Source organism: Ambystoma mexicanum, assembly GCF_040938575.1.
Source record: "Ambystoma mexicanum isolate Mex_15411 chromosome 12 unlocalized genomic scaffold, UKY_AmexF1_1 Mex_chr12_unloc.1, whole genome shotgun sequence".
NCBI lineage: Eukaryota > Metazoa > Chordata > Amphibia > Caudata > Ambystomatidae > Ambystoma > Ambystoma mexicanum.
In genome coordinates, this window is record NW_027182322.1 from 7,029,135 (window position 1) to 7,055,700 (window position 26,566).

General features: G+C 46.2%; 3 non-coding genes across 3 annotated transcripts; all 3 read left to right on the top strand.

Moving 5' to 3' along the window:
• The first annotated feature begins 10,987 nt into the window (after positions 1–10,987).
• TRNAH-GUG (transfer RNA histidin (anticodon GUG)) lies at positions 10,988–11,059 on the top strand. The gene has a single exon. It is a non-coding gene; the product is annotated as a tRNA-His (tRNA).
• A 2,398-nt stretch (positions 11,060–13,457) lies between these two features.
• TRNAH-GUG (transfer RNA histidin (anticodon GUG)) lies at positions 13,458–13,529 on the top strand. Its single transcript has one exon. It is a non-coding gene; the product is annotated as a tRNA-His (tRNA).
• Positions 13,530–25,106: 11,577 nt separating this feature from the next.
• Positions 25,107–25,178, top strand: TRNAH-GUG (transfer RNA histidin (anticodon GUG)). Its single transcript has one exon. It is a non-coding gene; the product is annotated as a tRNA-His (tRNA).
• Positions 25,179–26,566: the final 1,388 nt, after the last annotated feature.

The window sequence follows — 26,566 nt, forward strand, 5'->3', positions numbered from 1 at the left end:
TGAGACAGGGAGGAGATATGATCCCCTTTTGAAGCCGAGAGAAGGAGGAGGCGTGAACGTGCATCCATGTATGCAGGCGAGAAGGGAAGGAGCATTGGTCATGCATCCCTGCATGAGGGTGAGACAGGGAGGAGATATGATCCCCGTATGAAGCCGAGAGAAGGAGGAGGCGTGAACGTGCATCCATGTATGCGGGCGAGACAGGAAGGACCATTGGTCATGCATCCCTGCATGAGGGTGAGACAGGGAGGAGATATGATCCCCGTATGAAGCCGAGAGAAGGAGGAGGCGTGAACGTGCATCCATGTATGCGGGCGAGACGGGAAGGAGCATTGGGCATGCATCCCTTCCTGAGGGTGAGACAGGGAGGAGATAAAATCCCCGTATGAAGCCGAGAGAACGAGAAGACATGAACGTGCATCCATGTATGCGGGCGAGAAGGGAAGGAGCATTGGTCATGCATCCCTGCATGAGGGTGAGACAGGGAGGAGATAAAATCCCTGTATGAAGCCAAGAGAACGAGGCGGCATGAACATGCATCCTTGTATGCAGGTGTGACATGGAGTCATCATGAACATGCATCCCTTTATAAGGACATAACATGGAGGACGCATGAACATGAATGCCTGAATTTTATGGTGGTGGCCTTCGGGTGATTTGGCACGTGCAATTGGCGAAGAGCACTTCTCCTGTGCAAAAAAATAAATGTACTATTAGCACCCCGGAGGGAGCCTCTGCACTTCTTATAGGGAGAAAACTCTGCAATGGAAGGGGACAGGGTCAATAACAGCTGTAAACTCTCACAAGACCATCACTGCTCTCACACTTTCCTGCTCTCAGGCTGGCGGGCCATTATCGGCCCTGGCTGCCGCACCATTGCCAGGTTTGTGTAACTATATTATTTGTAATTGGCTCCACTTTGATGACTTGCATTTGGATTCTGACTTGATTATTGAGATCTTAAATAAGTGACTGGGGATCAGGTGTCCACTTATTCTCATGGATAACATCACAACCAACCTTTAATTCAAACATGAGTCATGACATCACAGATGGAGTACAGCTTATGATAGAGGTGGAACGTCACATTGTAGCAGCCCAAGTAGCTCGCCGTGATCGTATAGTGGTTAGTACTTTGCATTGTGGCTGCAGCAACCTCGGTTGGAATCCGAGTCACGGCATTGCGGTGAGGCAATGTCACGGCAGTTGGGCAGATATTTTAGAATTTCCATTAATACATTGGCAATCTCTGTGGAGGACTGAAACAATTCGATATGTCCTGTTACTGTGATGAACCTTTTGTTTCTTTAATGCTCTTTGCACACTTTTTCATCGGGTGACTGTAATGTATTTCAACCAAATCTAATTAAGAGCGCATTATATGGTGACATTTGCAGTACATGAAACATTATAACACTGCCATTTACGTCAATAACCACTAGCTTGATTAAGACATATGTATTGCAGCGACAGTATTTCCCAGTTACAAATGGGAATAAAAACAACATCCACGAGGGATTGAACCAACGACATTTAACTGATGTTGCCAATGGAGCGCGTTACAGAGAGCGCGAGGTCCCGCCTTTACAGTCACACGCTGATGATAATACAGATGTTTAAATAAACAGGCATATCTGTGGACTTGTGGTCTTTCTACATTGGGACTCATAGTCTAGTCCTAGGCTATTGTAGGCATTGGCGTATCTTTTAGTGGAATGAGAGGCATTCTGTAGTCGCGTGAAAGGACCTTTCAAGTCAATCTGATCTGTATTGTCCTGTGAAAAAAAGCGTTCTTAGACACAGTGAGGAGTTTTTGGGGATAATGGGAAAATCATTCCCAACTAAATGACAGGAATTTCTTAGTCCAATCATGAGGTGTGCTAAGCTTTTTTATACTGTGGCGGAAAGAGAGAGAGTATAAGAGTCATTATAAATAAAGGGCCAAGGAAGTGACAGTTTATGGAAGGAACAATTTGCACATAGTTTTAGAATGTGGTCAGGAGGAGGACAATGTGCTTACACATATGAAACATTAGAAGGTAGACATTATGGAAGCACATATATTTCTTTATTTTTATTGTATTTGGGGAGAGGGGGTTAATATAGCACGTCCAATGTGGAAAAGTGCTTTCCATAGCACCTTGCAGGTGGGCGACATCTAGAGCTGTGCAGTAGCCACCCATGCCCCAGACGTCAAAGAGAACAAGAAGTTACACATGTTGGAAGTGAGGGTGAGACATTGAGGAGATATGATCCCCGTATGAAGCCGAGAGAAGGAGGAGGCGTGAACGTGCATCCATGTATGCAGGCGAGAAGGGAAGGAGCATTGGTCATGCATCCCTGCATGAGGGTGAGACAGGGAGGAGATATGATCCCCGTATGAAGCCGAGAGAAGGAGGAGGCGTGAACGTGCATCCATGTATGCGGGCGAGACAGGAAGGAGCATTGGTCATGCATCCCTGCATGAGGGTGAGACAGGGAGGAGATATGATCCCCGTATGAAGCCGAGAGAAGGAGGAGGCGTGAACGTGCATCCATGTATGCAGGCGAGAAGGGAAGGAGCATTGGTCATGCATCCCTGCATGAGGGTGAGACAGGGAGGAGATATGATCCCTGTATGAAGCCGAGAGAAGGAGGAGGCGTGAACGTGCATCCATGTATGCGGGCGAGACAGGAAGGAGCATTGGTCATGCATCCCTGCATGAGGGTGAGACAGGGAGGAGATATGATCCCCGTATGAAGCCGAGAGAAGGAGGAGGCGTGAACGTGCATCCATGTATGCAGGCGAGACGGGAAGGAGCATTGGTCATGCATCCCTTCCTGAGGGTGAGACAGGGAGGAGATAAAATCCCCGTATGAAGCCGAGAGAACGAGGAGACATGAACGTGCATCCATGTATGCGGGCGAGAAGGGAAGGAGCATTGGTCATGCATCCCTGCATGAGGGTGAGACAGGGAGGAGATAAAATCCCTGTATGAAGCCAAGAGAACGAGGTGGCATGAACATGCATCCTTGTATGCAGGTGTGACATGGAGTCATCATGAACATGCATCCCTTTATAAGGACATAACATGGAGGACGCATGAACATGAATGCCTGAATTTTATGGTGGTGGCCTTCGGGTGATTTGGCACGTGCAATTGGTGAAGAGCACTTCTCCTGCGCAAAAAAATAAATGTACTATTAGCACCCCGGAGGGAGCCTCTGCACTTCCTATAGGGAGAAAACTCTGCAATGGAAGGGGACAGGGTCAATAACAGCTGTAAACTCTCACAAGACCATCACTGCTCTCACACTTTCCTGCTCTCAGGCTGGCGGGCCATTATCGGCCCTGGCTGCCGCACCATTGCCAGGTTTGTGTAACTATATTATTTCTAATTGGCTCCACTTTGATGACTTTCATTTGGATTCTGACTTGATTATTGAGATCTTAAATAAGTGACTGGGGATCAGGTGTCCACTTATTCTCATGGATAACATCACAACCAACCTTTAATTCAAACATGAGTCATGACATCACAGATGGAGTACAGCTTATGATTGAGGTGGAACGTCACATGGTAGCAGCCCAAGTAGCTCGCTGTGATCGTATAGTGGTTAGTACTCTGCGTTGTGGCCGCAGCAACCTCGGTTCGAATCCGAGTCATGGCATTGCGGTGAGGCAATGTCACGGCAGTTGGGCAGATATTTTAGAATTTCCATTAATACATTGGCAATCTCTGTGGAGGACTGAAACAATTCGATATGTCCTGTTACTGTTATGAACCTTTTGTTTCTTTAATGCTCTCTGCACACTTTTTCATCGGTGACTGTAATGTATTTCAACCAAATCTAATTAAGAGCGCATTATGTGGTGACATTTGCAGTACATGAAACATTATAACACTGCCATTTACGTCAATAACCACTAGCTTGATTAAGACATATGTATTGCAGCGACAGTATTTCCCAGTTACAAATGGGAATAAAAACAACATCCGCGAGGGATTGAACCAACGACATTTAACTGATGTTGCCAATGGAGCGCGTTACAGAGAGCGCGAGGTCCCGCCTTTACAGTAAACACGCTGATGATAATACAGATGTTTAAATAAACAGGCATATCTGTGGACTTGTGGTCTTTCTACATTGGGACTCATAGTCTAGTCCTAGGCTATTGTAGGCACTGGCGAATCTTTTAGTGGAATGAGAGGCATTCTGTAGTCGCGTGAAAGGACCTTTCAAGTCAATCTGATCTGTATTGTCCTGTGAAAAAAAGCGTTCTTAGACACAGTAAGGAGTTTTTGGGGATAATGGGAAAATCATTTCCAACTAAATGACAGGAATTTCTTAGTCCAATCATGAGGTGTGCTAGGCTTTTTTATACTGTGGCGGAAAGAGAGAGAGTATAACAGTCATTATAAATAAAGGGCCAAGGAAGTGACAGTTTATGGAAGGAACAATTTGCACATAGTTTTAGAATGTGGTCAGGAGGAGGACAATGTGCTTACACATATGAAACATTAGAAGGTAGACATTATGGAAGCACATATATTTCTTTATTTTTATTGTATTTGGGGAGAGGGGGTTAATATAGCACGTCCAATGTGGAAAAGTGCTTTCCATAGCACCTTGCAGGTGGGCGACATCTAGAGCTGTGCAGTAGCCACCCATGCCCCAGACGTCAAAGAGAACAAGAAGTTACACTTGTTGGAAGTGAGGGTGAGACATTGAGGAGATATGATCCCCGTATGAAGCCGAGAGAAGGAGGAGGCGTGAACGTGCATCCATGTATGCAGGCGAGAAGGGAAGGAGCATTGGTCATGCATCCCTGCATGAGGGTGAGACAGGGAGGAGATATGATCCCCGTATGAAGCCGAGAGAAGGAGGAGGCGTGAACATGCATCCATGTATGCGGGCGAGACAGGAAGGAGCATTGGTCATGCATCCCTGCATGAGGGTGAGACAGGGAGGAGATATGATCCCCGTATGAAGCCGAGAGAAGGAGGAGGCGTGAACGTGCATCCATGTATGCAGGCGAGAAGGGAAGGAGCATTGGTCATGCATCCCTGCATGAGGGTGAGACAGGGAGGAGATATGATCCCCGTATGAAGCCGAGAGAAGGAGGAGGCGTGAACGTGCATCCATGTATGCGGGCGAGACAGGAAGGGGCATTGGTCATGCATCCCTGCATGAGGGTGAGACAGGGAGGAGATATGATCCCCGTATGAAGCCGAGAGAAGGAGGAGGCATGAACGTGCATCCATGTATGCGGGCGAGACGGGAAGGAGCATTGGTCATGCATCCCTTCCTGAGGGTGAGACAGGGAGGAGATAAAATCCCCGTATGAAGCCGAGAGAACGAGGAGACATGAACGTGCATCCATGTATGCGGGCGAGAAGGGAAGGAGCATTGGTCATGCATCCCTGCATGAGGGTGAGACAGGGAGGAGATAAAATCCCTGTATGAAGCCAAGAGAACGAGGCGGCATGAACATGCATCCTTGTATGCAGGTGTGACATGGAGTCATCATGAACATGCATCCCTTTATAAGGACATAACATGGAGGACGCATGAACATGAATGCCTGAATTTTATGGTGGTGGCCTTCAGGTGATTTGGCACGTGCAATTGGTGAAGAGCACTTCTCCTGCGCAAAAAATAAATGTACTATTAGCACCCCGGAGGGAGCCTCTGCACTTCTTATAGGGAGAAAACTCTGCAATCAAAGGGGACAGGGTCAATAACAGCTGTAAACTCTCACAAGACCATCACTGCTCTCACACTTTCCTGCTCTCAGGCTGGCGGGCCATTATCGGCCCTGGCTGCCGCACCATTGCCAGGTTTGTGTAACTATATTATTTCTAATTGGCTCCACTTTGATGACTTTCATTTGGATTCTGACTTGATTATTGAGATCTTAAATAAGTGACTGGGGATCAGGTGTCCACTTATTCTCATGGATAACATCACAACCAACCTTTAATTCAAACATGAGTCATGACATCACAGATGGAGTACAGCTTATGATAGAGGTGGAACGTCACATTGTAGCAGCCCAAGTAGCTTGCAGTGATCGTATAGTGGTTAGTACTCTGCGTTGTGGCCACAGCAACCTCGGTTCGATTCCGAGTCACGGCATTGCGGTGAGGCAATGTCACAGCAGTTGGGCAGATATTTTAGAATTTCCATTAATACATTGGCAATCTCTGTGGAGGACTGAAACAATTCGATATGTCCTGTTACTGTTATGAACCTTTTGTTTCTTTAATGCTCTTTGCACACTTTTTCATCGGGTGACTGTAATGTATTTCAACCAAATCTAATTAAGAGCGCATTATGTGGTGACATTTGCAGTACATGAAACATTATAACACTGCCATTTACGTCAATAACCACTAGCTTGATTAAGACATATGTATTGCAGCGGCAGTATTTCCCAGTTACAAATGGGAATAAAAACAACATCCGCGAGGGATTGAACCAACGACATTTAACTGATGTTGCCAATGGAGCGCGTTACAGAGAGCGCGAGGTCCCGCCTTTACAGTCACACGCTGATGATAATACAGATGTTTAAATAAACAGGCATATCTGTGGACTTGTGGTCTTTCTACATTGGGACTCATAGTCTAGTCCTAGGCTATTGTAGGCACTGGCGTATCTTTTAGTGGAATGAGAGGCATTCTGTAGTCGCGTGAAAGGACCTTTCAAGTCAATCTGATCTGTATTGTCCTGTGAAAAAAAGCGTTCTTAGACACAGTGAGGAGTTTTTGGGGATAATGGGAAAATCATTTCCAACTAAATGACAGGAATTTCTTAGTCCAATCATGAGGTGTGCTAGGCTTTTTTATACTGTGGCGGAAAGAGAGAGAGTATAACAGTCATTATAAATAAAGGGCCAAGGAAGTGACAGTTTATGGAAGGAGCAATTTGCACATAGTTTTAGAATGTGGTCAGGAGGAGGACAATGTGCTTACACATATGAAACATTAGAAGGTAGACATTATGGAAGCACATATATTTCTTTATTTTTATTGTATTTGGGGAAAGGGGGTTAATATAGCACGTCCAATGTGGAAAAGTGCTTTCCATAGCACCTTGCAGGTGGGCGACATCTAGAGCTGTGCAGTAGCCACCCATGCCCCAGACGTCAAAGAGAACAAGAAGTTACACATGTTGGAAGTGAGGGTGAGACATTGAGGAGATATGATCCCCGTATGAAGCCGAGAGAAGGAGGAGGCGTGAACGTGCATCCATATATGCAGGCGAGAAGGGAAGGAGCATTGGTCATGCATCCCTGCATGAGGGTGAGACAGGGAGGAGATATGATCCCCGTATGAAGCCGAGAGAAGGAGGAGGCGTGAACATGCATCCATGTATGCGGGTGAGACAGGAAGGAGCATTGGTCATGCATCCCTGCATGAGGGTGAGACAAGGAGGAGATATGATCCCTGTATGAAGCCGAGAGAAGGAGGAGGCGTGAACGTGCATCCATGTATGCAGGCGAGAAGGGAAGGAGCATTGGTCATGCATCCCTGCATGAGGGTGAGACAGGGAGGAGATATGATCCCCGTATGAAGCCGAGAGAAGGAGGAGGCGTGAACGTGCATCCATGTATGCGGGCGAGACAAGAAGGAGCATTGGTCATGCATCCCTGCATGAGGGTGAGACAGGGAGGAGATACGATCCCCCTATGAAGCCGAGAGAAGGAGGAGGCGTGAACGTGCATCCATGTATGCGGGCGAGACGGGAAGGAGCATTGGTCATGCATCCCTTCCTGAGGGTGAGACAGGGAGGAGATAAAATCCCCGAATGAAGCCGAGAGAACGAGGAGACATGAACGTGCATCCATGTATGCGGGCGAGAAGGGAAGGAGCATTGGTCATGCATCCCTGCATGAGGGTGAGACAGGGAGGAGATAAAATCCCTGTATGAAGCCAAGAGAACGAGGCGGCATGAACATGCATCCTTGTATGCAGGTGTGACATGGAGTCATCATGAACATGCATCCCTTTATAAGGACATAACATGGAGGACGCATGAACATGAATGCCTGAATTTTATGGTGGTGGCCTTCGGGTGATTTGGCACGTGCAATTGGTGAAGAGCACTTCTCCTGCGCAAAAAAATAAATGTACTATTAGCACCCCGGAGGGAGCCTCTGCACTTCTTATAGGGAGAAAACTCTGCAATGGAAGGGGACAGGGTCAATAACAGCTGTAAACTCTCACAAGACCATCACTGCTCTCACACTTTCCTGCTCTCAGGCTGGCGGGCCATTATCGGCCCTGGCTGCCGCACCATTGCCAGGTTTGTGTAACTATATTATTTCTAATTGGCTCCACTTTGATGACTTTCATTTGGATTCTGACTTGATTATTGAGATCTTAAATAAGTGACTGGGGATCAGGTGTCCACTTATTCTCATGGATAACATCACAACCAACCTTTAATTCAAACATGAGTCATGACATCACAGATGGAGTACAGCTTATGATAGAGGTGGAACGTCACATGGTAGCAGCCCAAATAGCTCGCTGTGATCGTATAGTGGTTAGTAGTCTGCGTTGTGGCCGCAGCAACCTCGGTTCGAATCCGAGTCACGGCATTGCGGTGAGGCAATGTCACGGCAGTTGGGCAGATATTTTAGAATTTCCATTAATACATTGGCAATCTCTGTGGAGGACTGAAAGAATTCGATATGTCCTGTTACTGTTATGAACCTTTGGTTTCTTTAATGCTCTTTGCACACTTTTTCATCGGGTGACTGTAATGTATTTCAACCAAATCTAATTAAGAGCGCATTATGTGGTGACATTTGCAGTACATGAAACATTATAACACTGCCATTTACGTCAATAACCACTAGCTTGATTAAGACATATGTATTGCAGCGACAGTATTTCCCAGTTACAAATGGGAATAAAAACAACATCCGCGAGGGATTGAACCAACAACATTTAACTGATGTTGCCAATGGAGCGCGTTACAGAGAGCGCGATGTCCCGCCTTTACAGTCACACGCTGATGATAATACAGATGTTTAAATAAACAGGCATATCTGTGGACTTGTGGTCTTTCTACATTGGGACTCATAGTCTAGTCCTAGGCTAGTGTAGGCACTGGCGTATCTTTTAGTGGAATGAGAGGCATTCTGTAGTCGCGTGAAAGGACCTTTCAAGTCAATCTGATCTGTATTGTCCTGTGAAAAAAAGCGTTCTTAGACACAGTGAGGAGTTTTTGGGGATAATGGGAAAATCATTTCCAACTAAATGACAGGAATTTCTTAGTCCAATCATGAGGTGTGCTAGGCTTTTTTATACTGTGGCGGAAAGAGAGAGAGTATAACAGTCATTATAAATAAAGGGCCAAGGAAGTGACAGTTTATGGAAGGAACAATTTGCACATAGTTTTAGAATGTGGTCAGGAGGAGTACAATTGCTTACACATATGAAACATTAGAAGGTAGACATTATGGAAGCACATATATTTCTTTATTTTTATTGTATTTGGGGAGAGGGGGTTAATATAGCACGTCCAATGTGGAAAAGTGCTTTCCATAGCACCTTGCAGGTGGGCGACATCTAGAGCTGTGCAGTAGCCACCCATGCCCCAGACGTCAAAGAGAACAAGAAGTTACACATGTTGGAAGTGAGGGTGAGACATTGAGGAGATATGATCCCCGTATGAAGCCGAGAGAAGGAGGAGGCGTGAACGTGCATCCATGTATGCAGGCGAGAAGGGAAGGAGCATTGATCATGCATCCCTGCATGAGGGTGAGACAGGGAGGAGATATGATCCCCGTATGAAGCCGAGAGAAGGAGGAGGCGTGAACGTGCATCCATGTATGCGGGCGAGACAGGAAGGAGCGTTGGTCATGCATCCCTGCATGAGGGTGAGACAGGGAGGAGATATGATCCCCGTATGAAGCCGAGAGAAGGAGGAGGCGTGAACGTGCATCCATGTATGCAGGCGAGAAGGGAAGGAGCATTGGTCATGCATCCCTGCATGAGGGTGAGACAGGGAGGAGATATGATCCCCGTATGAAGCCGAGAGAAGGAGGAGGCGTGAACGTGCATCCATGTATGCGGGCGAGACAGGAAGGAGCATTGGTCATGCATCCCTGCATGAGGGTGAGACAGGGAGGAGATATGATCCCCGTATGAAGCCGAGAGAAGGAGGAGGCGTGAACGTACATCCATGTATGCGGGCGAGATGGGAAGGAGCATTGGTCATGCATCCCTTCCTGAGGGTGAGACAGGGAGGAGATAAAATCCCCGTATGAAGCAGAGAGAACGAGGAGACATGAACGTGCATCCATGTATGCGGGCGAGAAGGGAAGGAGCATTGGTCATGCATCCCTGCATGAGGGTGAGACAGGGAGGAGATAAAATCCCTGTATGAAGCCAAGAGAACGAGGCGGCATGAACATGCATCCTTGTATGCAGGTGTGACATGGAGTCATCATGAACATGCATCCCTTTATAAGGACATAACATGGAGGACGCATGAACATGAATGCCTGAATTTTATGGTGGTGGCCTTCGGGTGATTTGGCACGTGCAATTGGTGAAGAGCACTTCTCCTGCGCAAAAAAATAAATGTACTATTAGCACCCCGGAGGGAGCCTCTGCACTTCTTATAGGGAGAAAACTCTGCAATGGAAGGGGACAGGGTCAATAACAGCTGTAAACTCTCACAAGACCATCACTGCTCTCACACTTTCCTGCTCTCAGGCTGGCGGGCCATTATCGGCCCTGGCTGCCGCACCATTGCCAGGTTTGTGTAACTATATTATTTCTAATTGGCTCCACTTTGATGACTTTCATTTGGATTCTGACTTGATTATTGAGATCTTAAATAAGTGACTGGGGATCAGGTGTCCACTTATTCTCATGGATAACATCACAACCAACCTTTAATTCAAACATGAGTCATGACATCACAGATGGAGTACAGCTTATGATAGAGGTGGAACGTCACATGGTAGCAGCCCAAATAGCTCGCTGTGATCGTATAGTGGTTAGTACTCTGCGTTGTGGCCGCAGCAACCTCGGTTCGAATCCGAGTCACGGCATTGCGGTGAGGCAATGTCACGGCAGTTGGGCAGATATTTTAGAATTTCCATTAATACATTGGCAATCTCTGTGGAGGACTGAAACAATTCGATATGTCCTGTTACTGTTATGAACCTTTTGTTTCTTTAATGCTCTCTGCACACTTTTTCATCAGGTGACTGTAATGTATTTCAACCAAATCTAATTAAGAGCGCATTATGTGGTGACATTTGCAGTACATGAAACATTATAACACTGCCATTTACGTCAATAACCACTAGCTTGATTAAGACATATGTATTGCAGCGACAGTATTTCCCAGTTACAAATGGGAATAAAAACAACATCCGCGAGGGATTGAACCAACGACATTTAACTGATGTTGCCAATGGAGCGCGTTACAGAGAGCGCGAGGTCCCGCCTTTACAGTCACACGCTGATGATAATACAGATGTTTAAATAAACAGGCATATCTGTGGACTTGTGGTCTTTCTACATTGGGACTCATAGTCTAGTCCTAGGCTATTGTAGGCACTGGCGTATCTTTTAGTGGAATGAGAGGCATTCTGTAGTCGCGTGAAAGGACCTTTCAAGTCAATCTGATCTGTATTGTCCTGTGAAAAAAAGCGTTCTTAGACACAGTGAGGAGTTTTTGGGGATAATGGGAAAATCATTTCCAACTAAATGACAGGAATTTCTTAGTCCAATCATGAGGTGTGCTAGGCTTTTTTATACTGTGGCGGAAAGAGAGAGAGTATAACAGTCATTATAAATAAAGGGCCAAGGAAGTGACAGTTTATGGAAGGAACAATTTGCACATAGTTTTAGAATGTGGTCAGGAGGAGGGCAATGTGCTTACACATATGAAACATTAGAAGGTAGACATTATGGAAGCACATATATTTCTTTATTTTTATTGTATTTGGGGAGAGGGGGTTAATATAGCACGTCCAATGTGGAAAAGTGCTTTCCATAACACCTTGCAGGTGGGCGACATCTAGAGCTGTGCAGTAGCCACCCATGCCCCAGACGTCAAAGAGAACAAGAAGTTACACATGTTGGAAGTGAGGGTGAGACATTGAGGAGATATGATCCCCGTATGAAGCCGAGAGAAGGAGGAGGCGTGAACGTGCATCCATGTATGCAGGCGAGAAGGGAAGGAGCATTGGTCATGCATCCCTGCATGAGGGTGAGACAGGGAGGAGATATGATCCCCGTATGAAGCCGAGAGAAGGAGGAGGCGTGAACGTGCATCCATGTATGCGGGCGAGACAGGAAGGAGCGTTGGTCATGCATCCCTGCATGAGGGTGAGAAAGGGAGGAGATATGATCCCCGTATGAAGCCGAGAGAAGGAGGAGGCGTGAACGTGCATCCATGTATGCAGGCGAGAAGGGAAGGAGCATTGGTCATGCATCCCTGCATGAGGGTGAGACAGGGAGGAGATATGATCCCCGTATGAAGCCGAGAGAAGGAGGAGGCGTGAACGTGCATCCATGTATGCGGGCGAGACAGGAAGGAGCATTGGTCATGCATCCCTGCATGAGGGTGAGACAGGGAGGAGATATGATCCCTGTATGAAGCCGAGAGAAGGAGGAGGCATGAACGTGCATCCATGTATGCGGGCGAGACGGGAAGGAGCATTGGTCATGCATCCCTTCCTGAGGGTGAGACAAGGAGGAGATAAAATCCCCATATGAAGCAGAGAGAACGAGGAGACATGAACGTGCATCCATGTATGCGGGCGAGAAGGTAAGGAGCATTGGTCATGCATCCCTGCATGAGGGTGAGACAGGGAGGAGATAAAATCCCTGTATGAAGCCAAGAGAATGAGGCGGCATGAACATGCATCCTTGTATGCAGGTGTGACATGGAGTCATCATGAACATGCATCCCTTTATAAGGACATAACATGGAGGACGCATGAACATGAATGCCTGAATTTTATGGTGGTGGCCTTCGGGTGATTTGGCACGTGCAATTGGTGAAGAGCACTTCTCCTGCGCAAAAAAATAAATTTACTATTAGCACCCCGGAGGGAGCCTCTGCACTTCTTACAGGGGGAAAACTCTGCAATGGAAGGGGACAGGGTCAATAACAGCTGTAAACTCTCATAAGACCATCACTGCTCTCACACTTTCCTGCTCTCAGGCTGGCGGGCCATTATCGGCCCTGGCTGCCGCACCATTGTCAGGTTTGTGTAACTATATTATTTCTAATTGGCTCCACTTTGATGACTTTCATTTGGATTCTGACATGATTATTGAGATCTTAAATAAGTGACTGGGGATCAGGTGTCCACTTATTCTCATGGATAACATCACAACCAACCTTTAATTCAAACATGAGTCATGACATCACAGATGGAGTACAGCTTATGATAGAGGTGGAACGTCACATTGTAGCAGCCCAAGTAGCTCGCCGTGATCGTATAGTGGTTAGTACTCTGCGTTGTGGCCGCAGCAACCTCGGTTCGAATCCGAGTCACGGCATTGCGGTGAGGCAATGTCACGGCAGTTGGGCAGATATTTTAGAATTTCCATTAATACATTGGCAATCTCTGTGGAGGACTGAAACAATTCGATATGTCCTGTTACTGTTATGAACCTTTTGTTTCTTTAATGCTCTTTGCACACTTTTTCATCGGGTGACTGTAATGTATTTCAACCAAATCTAATTAAGAGCGCATTATGTGGTGACATTTGCAGTACATGAAACATTATAACACTGCCATTTACGTCAATAACCACTAGCTTGATTAAGACATATGTATTGCAGCGACAGTATTTCCCAGTTACAAATGGGAATAAAAACAACATCCGCGAGGGATTGAACCAACGACATTTAACTGATGTTGCCAATGGAGCGCGTTACAGAGAGCGCGAGGTCCCGCCTTTACAGTCACACGCTGATGATAATACAGATGTTTAAATAAACAGGCATATCTGTGGACTTGTGGTCTTTCTACATTGGGACTCATAGTCTAGTCCTAGGCTATTAGTAGGCACTGGCGTATCTTTTAGTGGAATGAGAGGCATTCTGTAGTCGCGTGAAAGGACCTTTCAAGTCAATCTGATCTGTATTGTCCTGTGAAAAAAAGCGTTCTTAGACACACTGAGGAGTTTTTGGGGATAATGGGAAAATCATTTCCAACTAAATGACTGGAATTTCTTAGTCCAATCATGAGGTGTGCTAGGCTTTTTTATACTGTGGCGGAAAGAGAGACAGTATAACAGTCATTATAAATAAAGGGCCAAGGAAGTGACAGTTTATGGAAGGAACAATTTGCACATAGTTTTAGAATGTGGTCAGGAGGAGGACAATGTGCTTACACATATGAAACATTAGAAGGTAGACATTATGGAAGCACATATATTTCTTTATTTTTATTGTATTTGGGGAGAGGGGGTTAATATAGCACGTCCAATGTGGAAAAGTGCTTTCCATAGCACCTTGCAGGTGGGCGACATCTAGAGCTGTGCAGTAGCCACCCATGCCCCAGACGTGAAAGAGAACAAGAAGTTACACATGTTGGAAGTGAGGGTGAGACATTGAGGAGATATGATCCCCGTATGAAGCCGAGAGAAGGAGGAGGCGTGAACGTGCATCCATGTATGCAGGCGAGAAGGGAAGGAGCATTGGTCATGCATCCCTGCATGAGGGTGAGACAGGGAGGAGATATGATCCCCGTATGAAGCCGAGAGAAGGAGGAGGCGTGAACGTGCATCCATGTATGCGGGCGAGACAGGAAGGAGCATTGGTCATGCATCCCTGCATGAGGGTGAGACAGGAAGGAGATATGATCCCCGTATGAAGCCGAGAGAAGGAGGAGGCGTGAACGTGCATCCATGTATGCAGGCGAGAAGGGAAGGAGCATTGGTCATGCATCCCTGCATGAGGGTGAGACAGGGAGGAGATATGATCCCTGTATGAAGCCGAGAGAAGGAGGAGGCGTGAACATGCATCCATGTATGCGGGCGAGACAGGAAGGAGCATTGGTCATGCATCCCTGCATGAGGGTGAGACAGGGAGGAGATATGATCCCCGTATGAAGCCGAGAGAAGGAGGAGGCGTGAACGTGCATCCATGTATGCAGGCGAGACGGGAAGGAGCATTGGTCATGCATCCCTTCCTGAGGGTGAGACAGGGAGGAGATAAAATCCCCGTATGAAGCCGAGAGAACGAGGAGACATGAACGTGCATCCATGTATGCGGGCGAGAAGGGAAGGAGCATTGGTCATGCATCCCTGCATGAGGGTGAGACAGGGAGGAGATAAAATCCCTGTATGAAGCCAATAGAACGAGGCGGCATGAACATGCATCCATGTATGCAGGTGTGACATGGAGTCATCATGAACATGCATCCCTTTATAAGGACATAACATGGAGGACGCATGAACATGAATGCCTGAATTTTATGGTGGTGGCCTTCGGGTGATTTGGCACGTGCAATTGGTGAAGAGCACTTCTCCTGCACAAAAAAATAAATGTACTATTAGCACCCCGGAGGGAGCCTCTGCACTTCTTATAGGGAGAAAACTCTGCAATGGAAGGGGACAGGGTCAATAACAGCTGTAAACTCTCACAAGACCATCACTGCTCTCACACTTTCCTGCTCTCAGGCTGGCGGGCCATTATCGGCCCTGGCTGCCGCACCATTGCCAGGTTTGTGTAACTATATTATTTCTAATTGGCTCCACTTTGATGACTTTCATTTGGATTCTGACTTGATTATTGAGATCTTAAATAAGTGACTGGGGATCAGGTGTCCACTTATTCTCATGGATAACATCACAACCAACCTTTAATTCAAACATGAGTCATGACATCACAGATGGAGTACAGCTTATGATAGAGGTGGAACGTAACATTGTAGCAGCCCAAGTAGCTCGCCGTGATCGTATAGTGGTTAGTACTCTGCGTTGTGGCCGCAGCAACCACGGTTCGAATCCGAGTCACGGCATTGCAGTGAGGCAATGTCACGGCAGTTGGGCAGATATTTTAGAATTTCCATTAATACATTGGCAATCTCTGTGGAGGACTGAAACAATTCGATATGTCCTGTTACTGTTATGAACCTTTTGTTTCTTTAATGCTCTTTGCACACTTTTTCATCGGGTGACTGTAATGTATTTCAACCAAATCTAATTAAGAGCGCATTATGTGGTGACATTTGCAGTACATGAAACATTATAACACTGCCATTTACGTCAATAACCACTAGCTTGATTAAGACATATGTATTGCAGCGACAGTATTTCCCAGTTACAAATGGGAATAAAAACAACATCCGCGAGGGATTGAACCAACGACATTTAACTGATGTTGCCAATGGAGAGCGTTACAGAGAGCGCGAGGTCCCGCCTTTACAGTCACACGCTGATGATAATACAGATGTTTAAATAAACAGGCATATCTGTGGACTTGTGGTCTTTCTACATTGGGACTCATAGTCTAGTCCTAGGCTATTGTAGGCACTGGCGTATCTTTTAGTGGAATGAGAGGCATTCTGTAGTCGCGTGAAAGGACCTTTCAAGTCAATCTGATCTGTATTGTCCTGTGAAAAAAAGCGTTCTTAGACACAGTGAGGAGTTTTTGGGGATAATGGGAAAATCATTTCCAACTAAATGACAGGAATTTCTTAGTCCAATCATGAGGTGTGCTAGGCTTTTTTATACTGTGGCGGAAAGAGAGAGAGTATAACAGTCATTATAAATAAAGGGCCAAGGAAGTGACAGTTTATGGAAGGAACAATTTTCACATAGTTTTAGAATGTGGTCAGGAGGAGGACAATTGCTTACACATATGAAACATTAGAAGGTAGACATTATGGAAGCACATATATTTCTTTATTTTCATTGTATTTGGGGAGAGGGGGTTAATATAGCACGTCCAATGTGGAAAAGTGCTTTCCATAGCACCTTGCAGGTGGGCGACATCTAGAGCTGTGCAGTAGCCACCCATGCCCCAGACGTCAAAGAGAACAAGAAGTTACACATGTTGGAAGTGAGGGTGAGACATTGAGGAGATATGATCCCCGTATGAAGCCGAGAGAAGGAGGAGGCGTGAACGTGCATCCATGTATGCAGGCGAGAAGGGAAGGAGCATTGGTCATGCATCCCTGCATGAGGGTGAGACAGGGAGGAGATATGATCCCCGTATGAAGCCGAGAGAAGGAGGAGGCGTGAACGTGCATCCACGTATGCGGGCGAGACAGGAAGGAGCGTTGGTCATGCATCCCTGCATGAGGGTGAGACAGGGAGGAGATATGATCCCCGTATGAAGCCGAGAGAAGGAGGAGGCGTGAACGTGCATCCATGTATGCAGACGAGAAGGGAAGGAGCATTGGTCATGCATCCCTGCATGAGGGTGAGACAGGGAGGAGATATGATCCCCGTATGAAGCCGAGAGAAGGAGGAGGCGTGAACGTGCATCCATGTATGCGGGCGAGACAGGAAGGAGCATTGGTCATGCATCCCTGCATGAGGGTGAGACAGGGAGGAGATATGATCCCCGTATGAAGCCGAGAGAAGGAGGAGGCGTGAACGTGCATCCATGTATGCGGGCGAGACGGGAAGGAGCATTGGTCATGCATCCCTTCCTGAGGGTGAGACAGGGAGGAGATAAAATCCCCGTATGAAGCAGAGAGAACGAGGAGACATGAACGTGCATCCATGTATGCGGGCGAGAAGGGAAGGAGCATTGGTCATGCATCCCTGCATGAGGGTGAGACAGGGAGGAGATAAAATCCCTGTATGAAGCCAAGAGAACGAGGCGGCATGAACATGCATCCTTGTATGCAGGTGTGACATGGAGTCATCATGAACATGCATCCCTTTATAAGGACATAACATGGAGGACGCATGAACATGAATGCCTGAATTTTATGGTGGTGGCCTTCGGGTGATTTGGCACGTGCAATTGGCGAAGAGCACTTCTCCTGTGCAAAAAAATAAATGTACTATTAGCGCCCCGGAGGGAGCCTCTGCACTTCTTGTAGGGAGAAAACTCTGCAATGGAAGGGGACAGGGTCAATAACAGCTGTAAACTCTCACAAGACCATCACTGCTCTCACACTTTCCTGCTCTCAGGCTGGCGGGCCATTATCGGCCCTGGCTGCCGCACCATTGCCAGGTTTGTGTAACTATATTATTTGTAATTGGCTCCACTTTGATGACTTGCATTTGGATTCTGACTTGATTATTGAGATCTTAAATAAGTGACTGGGGATCAGGTGTCCACTTATTCTCATGGATAACATCACAACCAACCTTTAATTCAAACATGAGTCATGACATCACAGATGGAGTACAGCTTATGATAGAGGTGGAACGTCACATTGTAGCAGCCCAAGTGTCACATTGTAGCAGCCCAAGTATCTCGCCGTGATCGTATAGTGGTTAGTACTCTGCGTTGTGGCCTCAGCAACCTCGGTTCGAATCCGAGATACGGCATTGCGGTGAGGCAATGTCACGGCAGTTGGGCAGATATTTTAGAATTTCCATTAATACATTGGCAATCTCTGTGGAGGACTGAAACAATTCGATATGTCCTGTTACTGTTATGAACCTTTTGTTTCTTTAATGCTCTTTGCACACTTTTTCATCGGGTGACTGTAATGTATTTCAACCAAATCTAATTAAGAGCGCATTATGTGGTGACATTTGCAGTACATGAAACATTATAACACTGCCATTTACGTCAATAACCACTAGCTTGATTAAGACATATGTATTGCAGCGACAGTATTTCCCAGTTACAAATGGGAATAAAAACAACATCCGCGAGGGATTGAACCAACGACATTTAACTGATGTTGCCAATGGAGCGCGTTACAGAGAGCGCGAGGTCCCGCCTTTACAGTCACACGCTGATGATAATACAGATGTTTAAATAAACAGGCATATCTGTGGACTTGTGGTCTTTCTACATTGGGACTCATAGTCTAGTCCTAGGCTATTGTAGGCACTGGCGTATCTTTTAGTGGAATGAGAGGCATTCTGTAGTCGCGTGAAAGGACCTTTCAAGTCAATCTGATCTGTATTGTCCTGTGAAAAAAAGCGTTCTTAGACACAGTGAGGAGTTTTTGGGGATAATGGGAAAATCATTTCCAACTAAATGACAGGAATTTCTTAGTCCAATCATGAGGTGTGCTAGGCTTTTTTATACTGTGGCGGAAAGAGAGAGAGTATAACAGTCATTATAAATAAAGGGCCAAGGAAGTGACAGTTTATGGAAGGAACAATTTGCACATAGTTTTAGAATGTGGTCAGGAGGAGGGCAATGTGCTTACACATATGAAACATTAGAAGGTAGACATTATGGAAGCACATATATTTCTTTATTTTTATTGTATTTGGGGAGAGGGGGTTAATATAGCACGTCCAATGTGGAAAAGTGCTTTCCATAACACCTTGCAGGTGGGCGACATCTAGAGCTGTGCAGTAGCCACCCATGCCCCAGACGTCAAAGAGAACAAGAAGTTACACATGTTGGAAGTGAGGGTGAGACATTGAGGAGATATGATCCCCGTATGAAGCCGAGAGAAGGAGGAGGCGTGAACGTGCATCCATGTATGCAGGCGAGAAGGGAAGGAGCATTGGTCATGCATCCCTGCATGAGGGTGAGACAGGGAGGAGATATGATCCCCGTATGAAGCCGAGAGAAGGAGGAGGCGTGAACGTGCATCCATGTATGCGGGCGAGACAGGAAGGAGCGTTGGTCATGCATCCCTGCATGAGGGTGAGAAAGGGAGGAGATATGATCCCCGTATGAAGCCGAGAGAAGGAGGAGGCGTGAACGTGCATCCATGTATGCAGGCGAGAAGGGAAGGAGCATTGGTCATGCATCCCTGCATGAGGGTGAGACAGGGAGGAGATATGATCCCCGTATGAAGCCGAGAGAAGGAGGAGGCGTGAACGTGCATCCATGTATGCGGGCGAGACAAGAAGGAGCATTGGTCATGCATCCCTGCATGAGGGTGAGACAGGGAGGAGATATGATCCCCTTATGAAGCCGAGAGAAGGAGGAGGCGTGAACGTGCATCCATGTATGCAGGCGAGAAGGGAAGGAGCATTGGTCATGCATCCCTGCATGAGGGTGAGACAGGGAGGAGATATGATCCCTGTATGAAGCCGAGAGAAGGAGGAGGCGTGAACGTGCATCCATGTATGCGGGCGAGACAGGAAGGAGCATTGGTCATGCATCCCTGCATGAGGGTGAGACAGGGAGGAGATATGATCCCCGTATGAAGCCGAGAGAAGGAGGAGGCGTGAACGTGCATCCATGTATGCAGGCGAGACGGGAAGGAGCATTGGTCATGCATCCCTTCCTGAGGGTGAGACAGGGAGGAGATAAAATCCCCGTATGAAGCCGAGAGAACGAGGAGACATGAACGTGCATCCATGTATGCGGGCGAGAAGGGAAGGAGCATTGGTCATGCATCCCTGCATGAGGGTGAGACAGGGAGGAGATAAAATCCCTGTATGAAGCCAAGAGAACGAGGCGGCATGAACATGCATCCTTGTATGCAGGTGTGACATGGAGTCATCATGAACATGCATCCCTTTATAAGGACATAACATGGAGGACGCATGAACATGAATGCCTGAATTTTATGGTGGTGGCCTTCGGGTGATTTGGCACGTGCAATTGGTGAAGAGCACTTCTCCTGCGCAAAAAAATAAATGTACTATTAGCACCCCGGAGGGAGCCTCTGCACTTCTTATAGGGAGAAAACTCTGCAATGGAAGGGGACAGGGTCAATAACAGCTGTAAACTCTCACAAGACCATCACTGCTCTCACACTTTCCTGCTCTCAGGCTGGCGGGCCATTATCGGCCCTGGCTGCCGCACCATTGCCAGGTTTGTGTAACTGTATTATTTCTAATTGGCTCCACTTTGATGACTTTCATTTGGATTCTGACTTGATTATTGAGATCTTAAATAAGTGACTGGGGATTAGGTGTCCACTTATTCTCATGGATAACATCACAACCAACCTTTAATTCAAACATGAGTCATGACATCACAGATGGAGTACAGCTTATGATAGAGGTGGAACGTCACATTGTAGCAGCCCAAGTAGCTCGCTGTGATCGTATAGTGGTTAGTACTCTGCGTTGTGGCCGCAGCAACCTCGGTTCGAATCCGATTCACGGCATTGCGGTGAGGCAATGTCACGGCAGTTGGGCAGATATTTTAGAATTTCCATTAATACATTGGCAATCTCTGTGGAGGACTGAAACAATTCGATATGTCCTGTTACTGTTATGAACCTTTTGTTTCTTTAATGCTCTTTGCACACTTTTTCATCGGGTGACTGTAATGTATTTCAACCAAATCTAATTAAGAGCGCATTATGTGGTGACATTTGCAGTACATGAAACATTATAACACTGCCATTTACGTCAATAACCACTAGCTTGATTAAGACATATGTATTGCAGCGACAGTATTTCCCAGTTACAAATGGGAATAAAAACAACATCCGCGAGGGATTGAACCAACAACATTTAACTGATGTTGCCAATGGAGCGCGTTACAGAGAGCGCGATGTCCCGCCTTTACAGTCACACGCTGATGATAATACAGATGTTTAAATAAACAGGCATATCTGTGGACTTGTGGTCTTTCTACATTGGGACTCATAGTCTAGTCCTAGGCTAGTGTAGGCACTGGCGTATCTTTTAGTGGAATGAGAGGCATTCTGTAGTCGCGTGAAAGGACCTTTCAAGTCAATCTGATCTGTATTGTCCTGTGAAAAAAAGCGTTCTTAGACACAGTGAGGAGTTTTTGGGGATAATGGGAAAATCATTTCCAACTAAATGACAGGAATTTCTTAGTCCAATCATGAGGTGTGCTAGGCTTTTTTATACTGTGGCGGAAAGAGAGAGAGTATAACAGTCATTATAAATAAAGGGCCAAGGAAGTGACAGTTTATGGAAGGAACAATTTGCACATAGTTTTAGAATGTGGTCAGGAGGAGGACAATTGCTTACACATATGAAACATTAGAAGGTAGACATTATGGAAGCACATATATTTCTTTATTTTTATTGTATTTGGGGAGAGGGGGTTAATATAGCACGTCCAATGTGGAAAAGTGCTTTCCATAGCACCTTGCAGGTGGGCGACATCTAGAGCTGTGCAGTAGCCACCCATGCCCCAGACGTCAAAGAGAACAAGAAGTTACACATGTTGGAAGTGATGGTGAGACATTGAGGAGATATGATCCCCGTATGAAGCCGAGAGAAGGAGGAGGCGTGAACGTGCATCCTTGTATGCAGGTGTGACATGGAGTCATCATGAACATGCATCCCTTTATAAGGACATAACATGGAGGAAGCATGAACATGAATGCCTGAATTTTATGGTGGTGGCCTTCGGGTGATTTGGCACGTGCAATTGGTGAAGAGCACTTTTCGTGCGCAAAAAAATAAATGTACTATTAGCACCCCGGAGGGAGCCTCTGCACTTCTTATAGGGAGAAAACTCTGCAATGGAAGGGGACAGGGTCAATAACAGCTGTAAACTCTCACAAGACCATCACTGCTCTCACACGTTCCTGCTCTCAGGCTGGCGGGCCATTATCGGCCCTGGCTGCCGCACCATTGCCAGGTTTGTGTAACTATATTATTTCTAATTGGCTCCACTTTGATGACTTTCATTTGGATTCTGACTTGATTATTGAGATCTTAAATAAGTGACTGGGGATCAGGTGTCCACTTATTCTCAATGATAACATCACAACCAACCTTTAATTCAAACATGAGTCATGACATCACAGATGGAGTACAGCTTATGATAGAGGTGGAACGTCACATTGTAGCAGCCCAAGTAACTCGCCGTGATCGTATAGTGGTTAGTACTGTGGCCACAGCAACCTCGGTTCGAATCCGATTCACGCCATTGCGGTGAGGCAATGTCACGGCAGTTGGGCAGATATTTTAGAATTTCCATTAATACATTGGCAATCTCTGTGGAGGACTGAAACAATTCGATATGTCCTGTTACTGTTATGAACCTTTTGTTTCTTTAATGCTCTTTGCACACTTTTTCATCGGGTGACTGTAATGTATTTCAACCAAATCTAATTAAGAGCGCATTATGTGGTGACATTTGCAGTACATGAAACATTATAACACTGCCATTTACGTCATTAACCACTAGCTTGATTAAGACATATGTATTGCAGCGACAGTATTTCCCAGTTACAAATGGGAATAAAAACAACATCCGCGAGGGATTGAACGAACGACATTTTACTGATGTTGCCAATGGAGCGCGTTACAGAGAGCGTGAGGTCCCGCCTTTACAGTCACACGCTGATGATAATACAGATGTTTAAATAAACAGGCATATCTGTGGACTTGTGGTCTTTCTACATTGGGACTCATAGTCTAGTCCTAGGCTATTGTAGGCACTGGCGTATCTTTTAGTGGAATGAGAGGCATTCTGTAGTCGCGTGAAAGGACCTTTCAAGTCAATCTGATCTGTATTGTCCTGTGAAAAAAAGCGTTCTTAGACACAGTGAGGAGTTTTTGGGGATAATGGGAAAATCATTTCCAACTAAATGACAGGAATTTCTTAGTCCAATCATGAGGTGTGCTAGGCTTTTTATACTGTGGCGGAAAGAGAGAGAGTATAACAGTCATTATAAATAAAGGGCCAAGGAAGTGACAGTTTATGGAAGGAACAATTTGCACATAGTTTTAGAATGTGATCAGGAGGAGGACAATGTGCTTACACATATGAAGCATTAGAAGGTAGACATTATGGAAGCACATATATTTCTTTATTTTTATTGTATTTGGGGAGAGCGGGTTAATATAGCACGTCCAATGTGGAAAAGTGCTTTCCATAGCACCTTGCAGGTGGGCGACATCTAGAGCTGTGCAGTAGCCACCCATGCCCCAGACGTCAAAGAGAACAAGAAGTTACACATGTTGGAAGTGAGGGTGAGACATTGAGGAGATATGATCCCCGTATGAAGCCGAGAGAAGGAGGAGGCGTGAACGTGCATCCATGTATGCAGGCGAGAAGGGAAGGAGCATTGGTCATGCATCCCTGCATGAGGGTGAGACAGGGAGGAGATATGATCCCCGTATGAAGCCGAGAGAAGGAGGAGGCGTGAACGTGCATCCATGTATGCGGGCGAGACAGGAAGGAGCATTGGTCATGCATCCCTGCATGAGGGTGAGACAGGGAGGAGATATGATCCCCGTATGAAGCCGAGAGAAGGAGGAGGCGTGAACGTGCATCCATGTATGCGGGCGAGACGGGAAGGAGCATTGGTCATGCATCCCTGCCTGAGGGTGAGACAGGGAGGAGATAAAATCCCAGTATGAAGCCGAGAGAACGAGGAGACATGAACATGCATCCATGTATGCGGGCGAGAAGGGAAGGAGCATTGGTCATGCATCCCTGCATGAGGGTGAGACAGGGAGGAGATAAAATCCCTGTATGAAGCCAAGAGAACGAGGCGGCATGAACATGCATCCTTGTATGCAGGTGTGACATGGAGTCATCATGAACATGCATCCCTTTATAAGGACATAACATGGAGGACGCATGAACATGAATGCCTGAATTTTATGGTGGTGGCCTTCGGGTGATTTGGCACGTGCAATTGGTGAAGAGCACTTCTCGTGCGCAAAAAAATAAATGTACTATTAGCACCCCGGAGGGAGCCTCTGCACTTCTTATAGGGAGAAAACTCTGCAATGGAAGGGGACAGGGTCAATAACAGCTGTAAACTCTCACAAGACCATCACTGCTCTCACACTTTCCTGCTCTCAGGCTGGCGGGCCATTATCGGCCCTGGCTGCCGCACCATTGCCAGGTTTGTGTAACTATATTGTTTCTAATTGGCTCCACTTTGATGACTTTCATTTGGATTCTGACTTGATTATTGAGATCTTAAAAAAGTGACTGGGGATCAGGTGTCCACTTATTCTCATGGATAACATCACAACCAACCTTTAATTCAAACATGAGTCATGACATCACAGATGGATTACAGCTTATGATAGAGGTGGAACGTCACATTGTAGCAGCCCAAGTAGCTCGCCGTGATCGTATAGTGGTTAGTACTCTGCGTTGTGGCCGCAGCAACCTCGGTTCGAATCCGAGTCACGACATTGCGGTGAGGCAATGTCACGGCAGTTGGGCAGATATTTTAGAATTTCCATTAATACATTGGCAATCTCTGTGGAGGACTGAAACAATTCGATATGTCCTGTTACTGTTATGAACCTTTTGTTTCTTTAATGCTCTTTGCACACTTTTTCATCGGGTGACTGTAATGTATTTCAACCAAATCTAATTAAGAGCGCATTATGTGGTGACATTTGCAGTACCTGAAACATTATAACACTGCCATTTACGTCAATAACCACTAGCTTGATTAAGACATATGTATTGCAGCGACAGTATTTCCCAGTTACAAATGGGAATAAAAACAACATCCGCGAGGGATTGAACGAACGACATTTAACTGATGTTGCCAATGGAGCGCGTTACAGAGAGTGCGAGGTCCCGCCTTTACAGTCACACGCTGATGATAATACAGATGTTTAAATAAACAGGCATATCTGTGGACTTGTGGTCTTTCTACATTGGGACTCATAGTCTAGTCCTAGGCTATTGTAGGCACTGGCGTATCTTTTAGTGGAATGAGAGGCATTCTGTAGTCGCGTGAAAGGACCTTTCAAGTCAATCTGATCTGTATTGTCCTGTGAAAAAAAGCGTTCTTAGACACAGTGAGGAGTTTTTGGGGATAATGGGAAAATCATTTCCAACTAAATGACAGGAATTTCTTAGTCCAATCATGAGGTGTGCTAGGCTTTTTTATACTGTGGCGGAAAGAGAGAGAGTATAACAGTCATTATAAATAAAGGGCCAAGGAAGTGACAGTTTATGGAAGGAACAATTTGCACATAGTTTTAGAATGTGATCAGGAGGAGGACAATGTGCTTACACATATGAAATATTAGAAGGTAGACATTATGGAAGCACATATATTTCTTTATTTTTATTGTATTTGGGGAGAGGGGGTTAATATAGCACGTCCAATGTGGAAAAGTGCTTTCCATAGCACCTTGCAGGTGGGCGACATCTAGAGCTGTGCAGTAGCCACCCATGCCCCAGACGTCAAAGAGAACAAGAAGTTACACATGTTGGAAGTGAGGGTGAGACATTGAGGAGATATGATCCCCGTATGAAGCCGAGAGAAGGAGGAGGCGTGAACGTGCATCCATGTATGCAGGCGAGAAGGGAAGGAGCATTGGTCATGCATCCCTGCATGAGGGTGAGACAGGGAGGAGATATGATCCCCGTATGAAGCCGAGAGAAGGAGGAGGCGTGAACGTGCATCCATGTATGCGGGCGAGACAGGAAGGAGCATTGGTCATGCATCCCTGCATGAGGGTGAGACAGGGAGGAGATATGATCCCCGTATGAAGCCGAGAGAAGGAGGAGGCGTGAACGTGCATCCATGTATGCGGGCGAGACGGGAAGGAGCATTGGT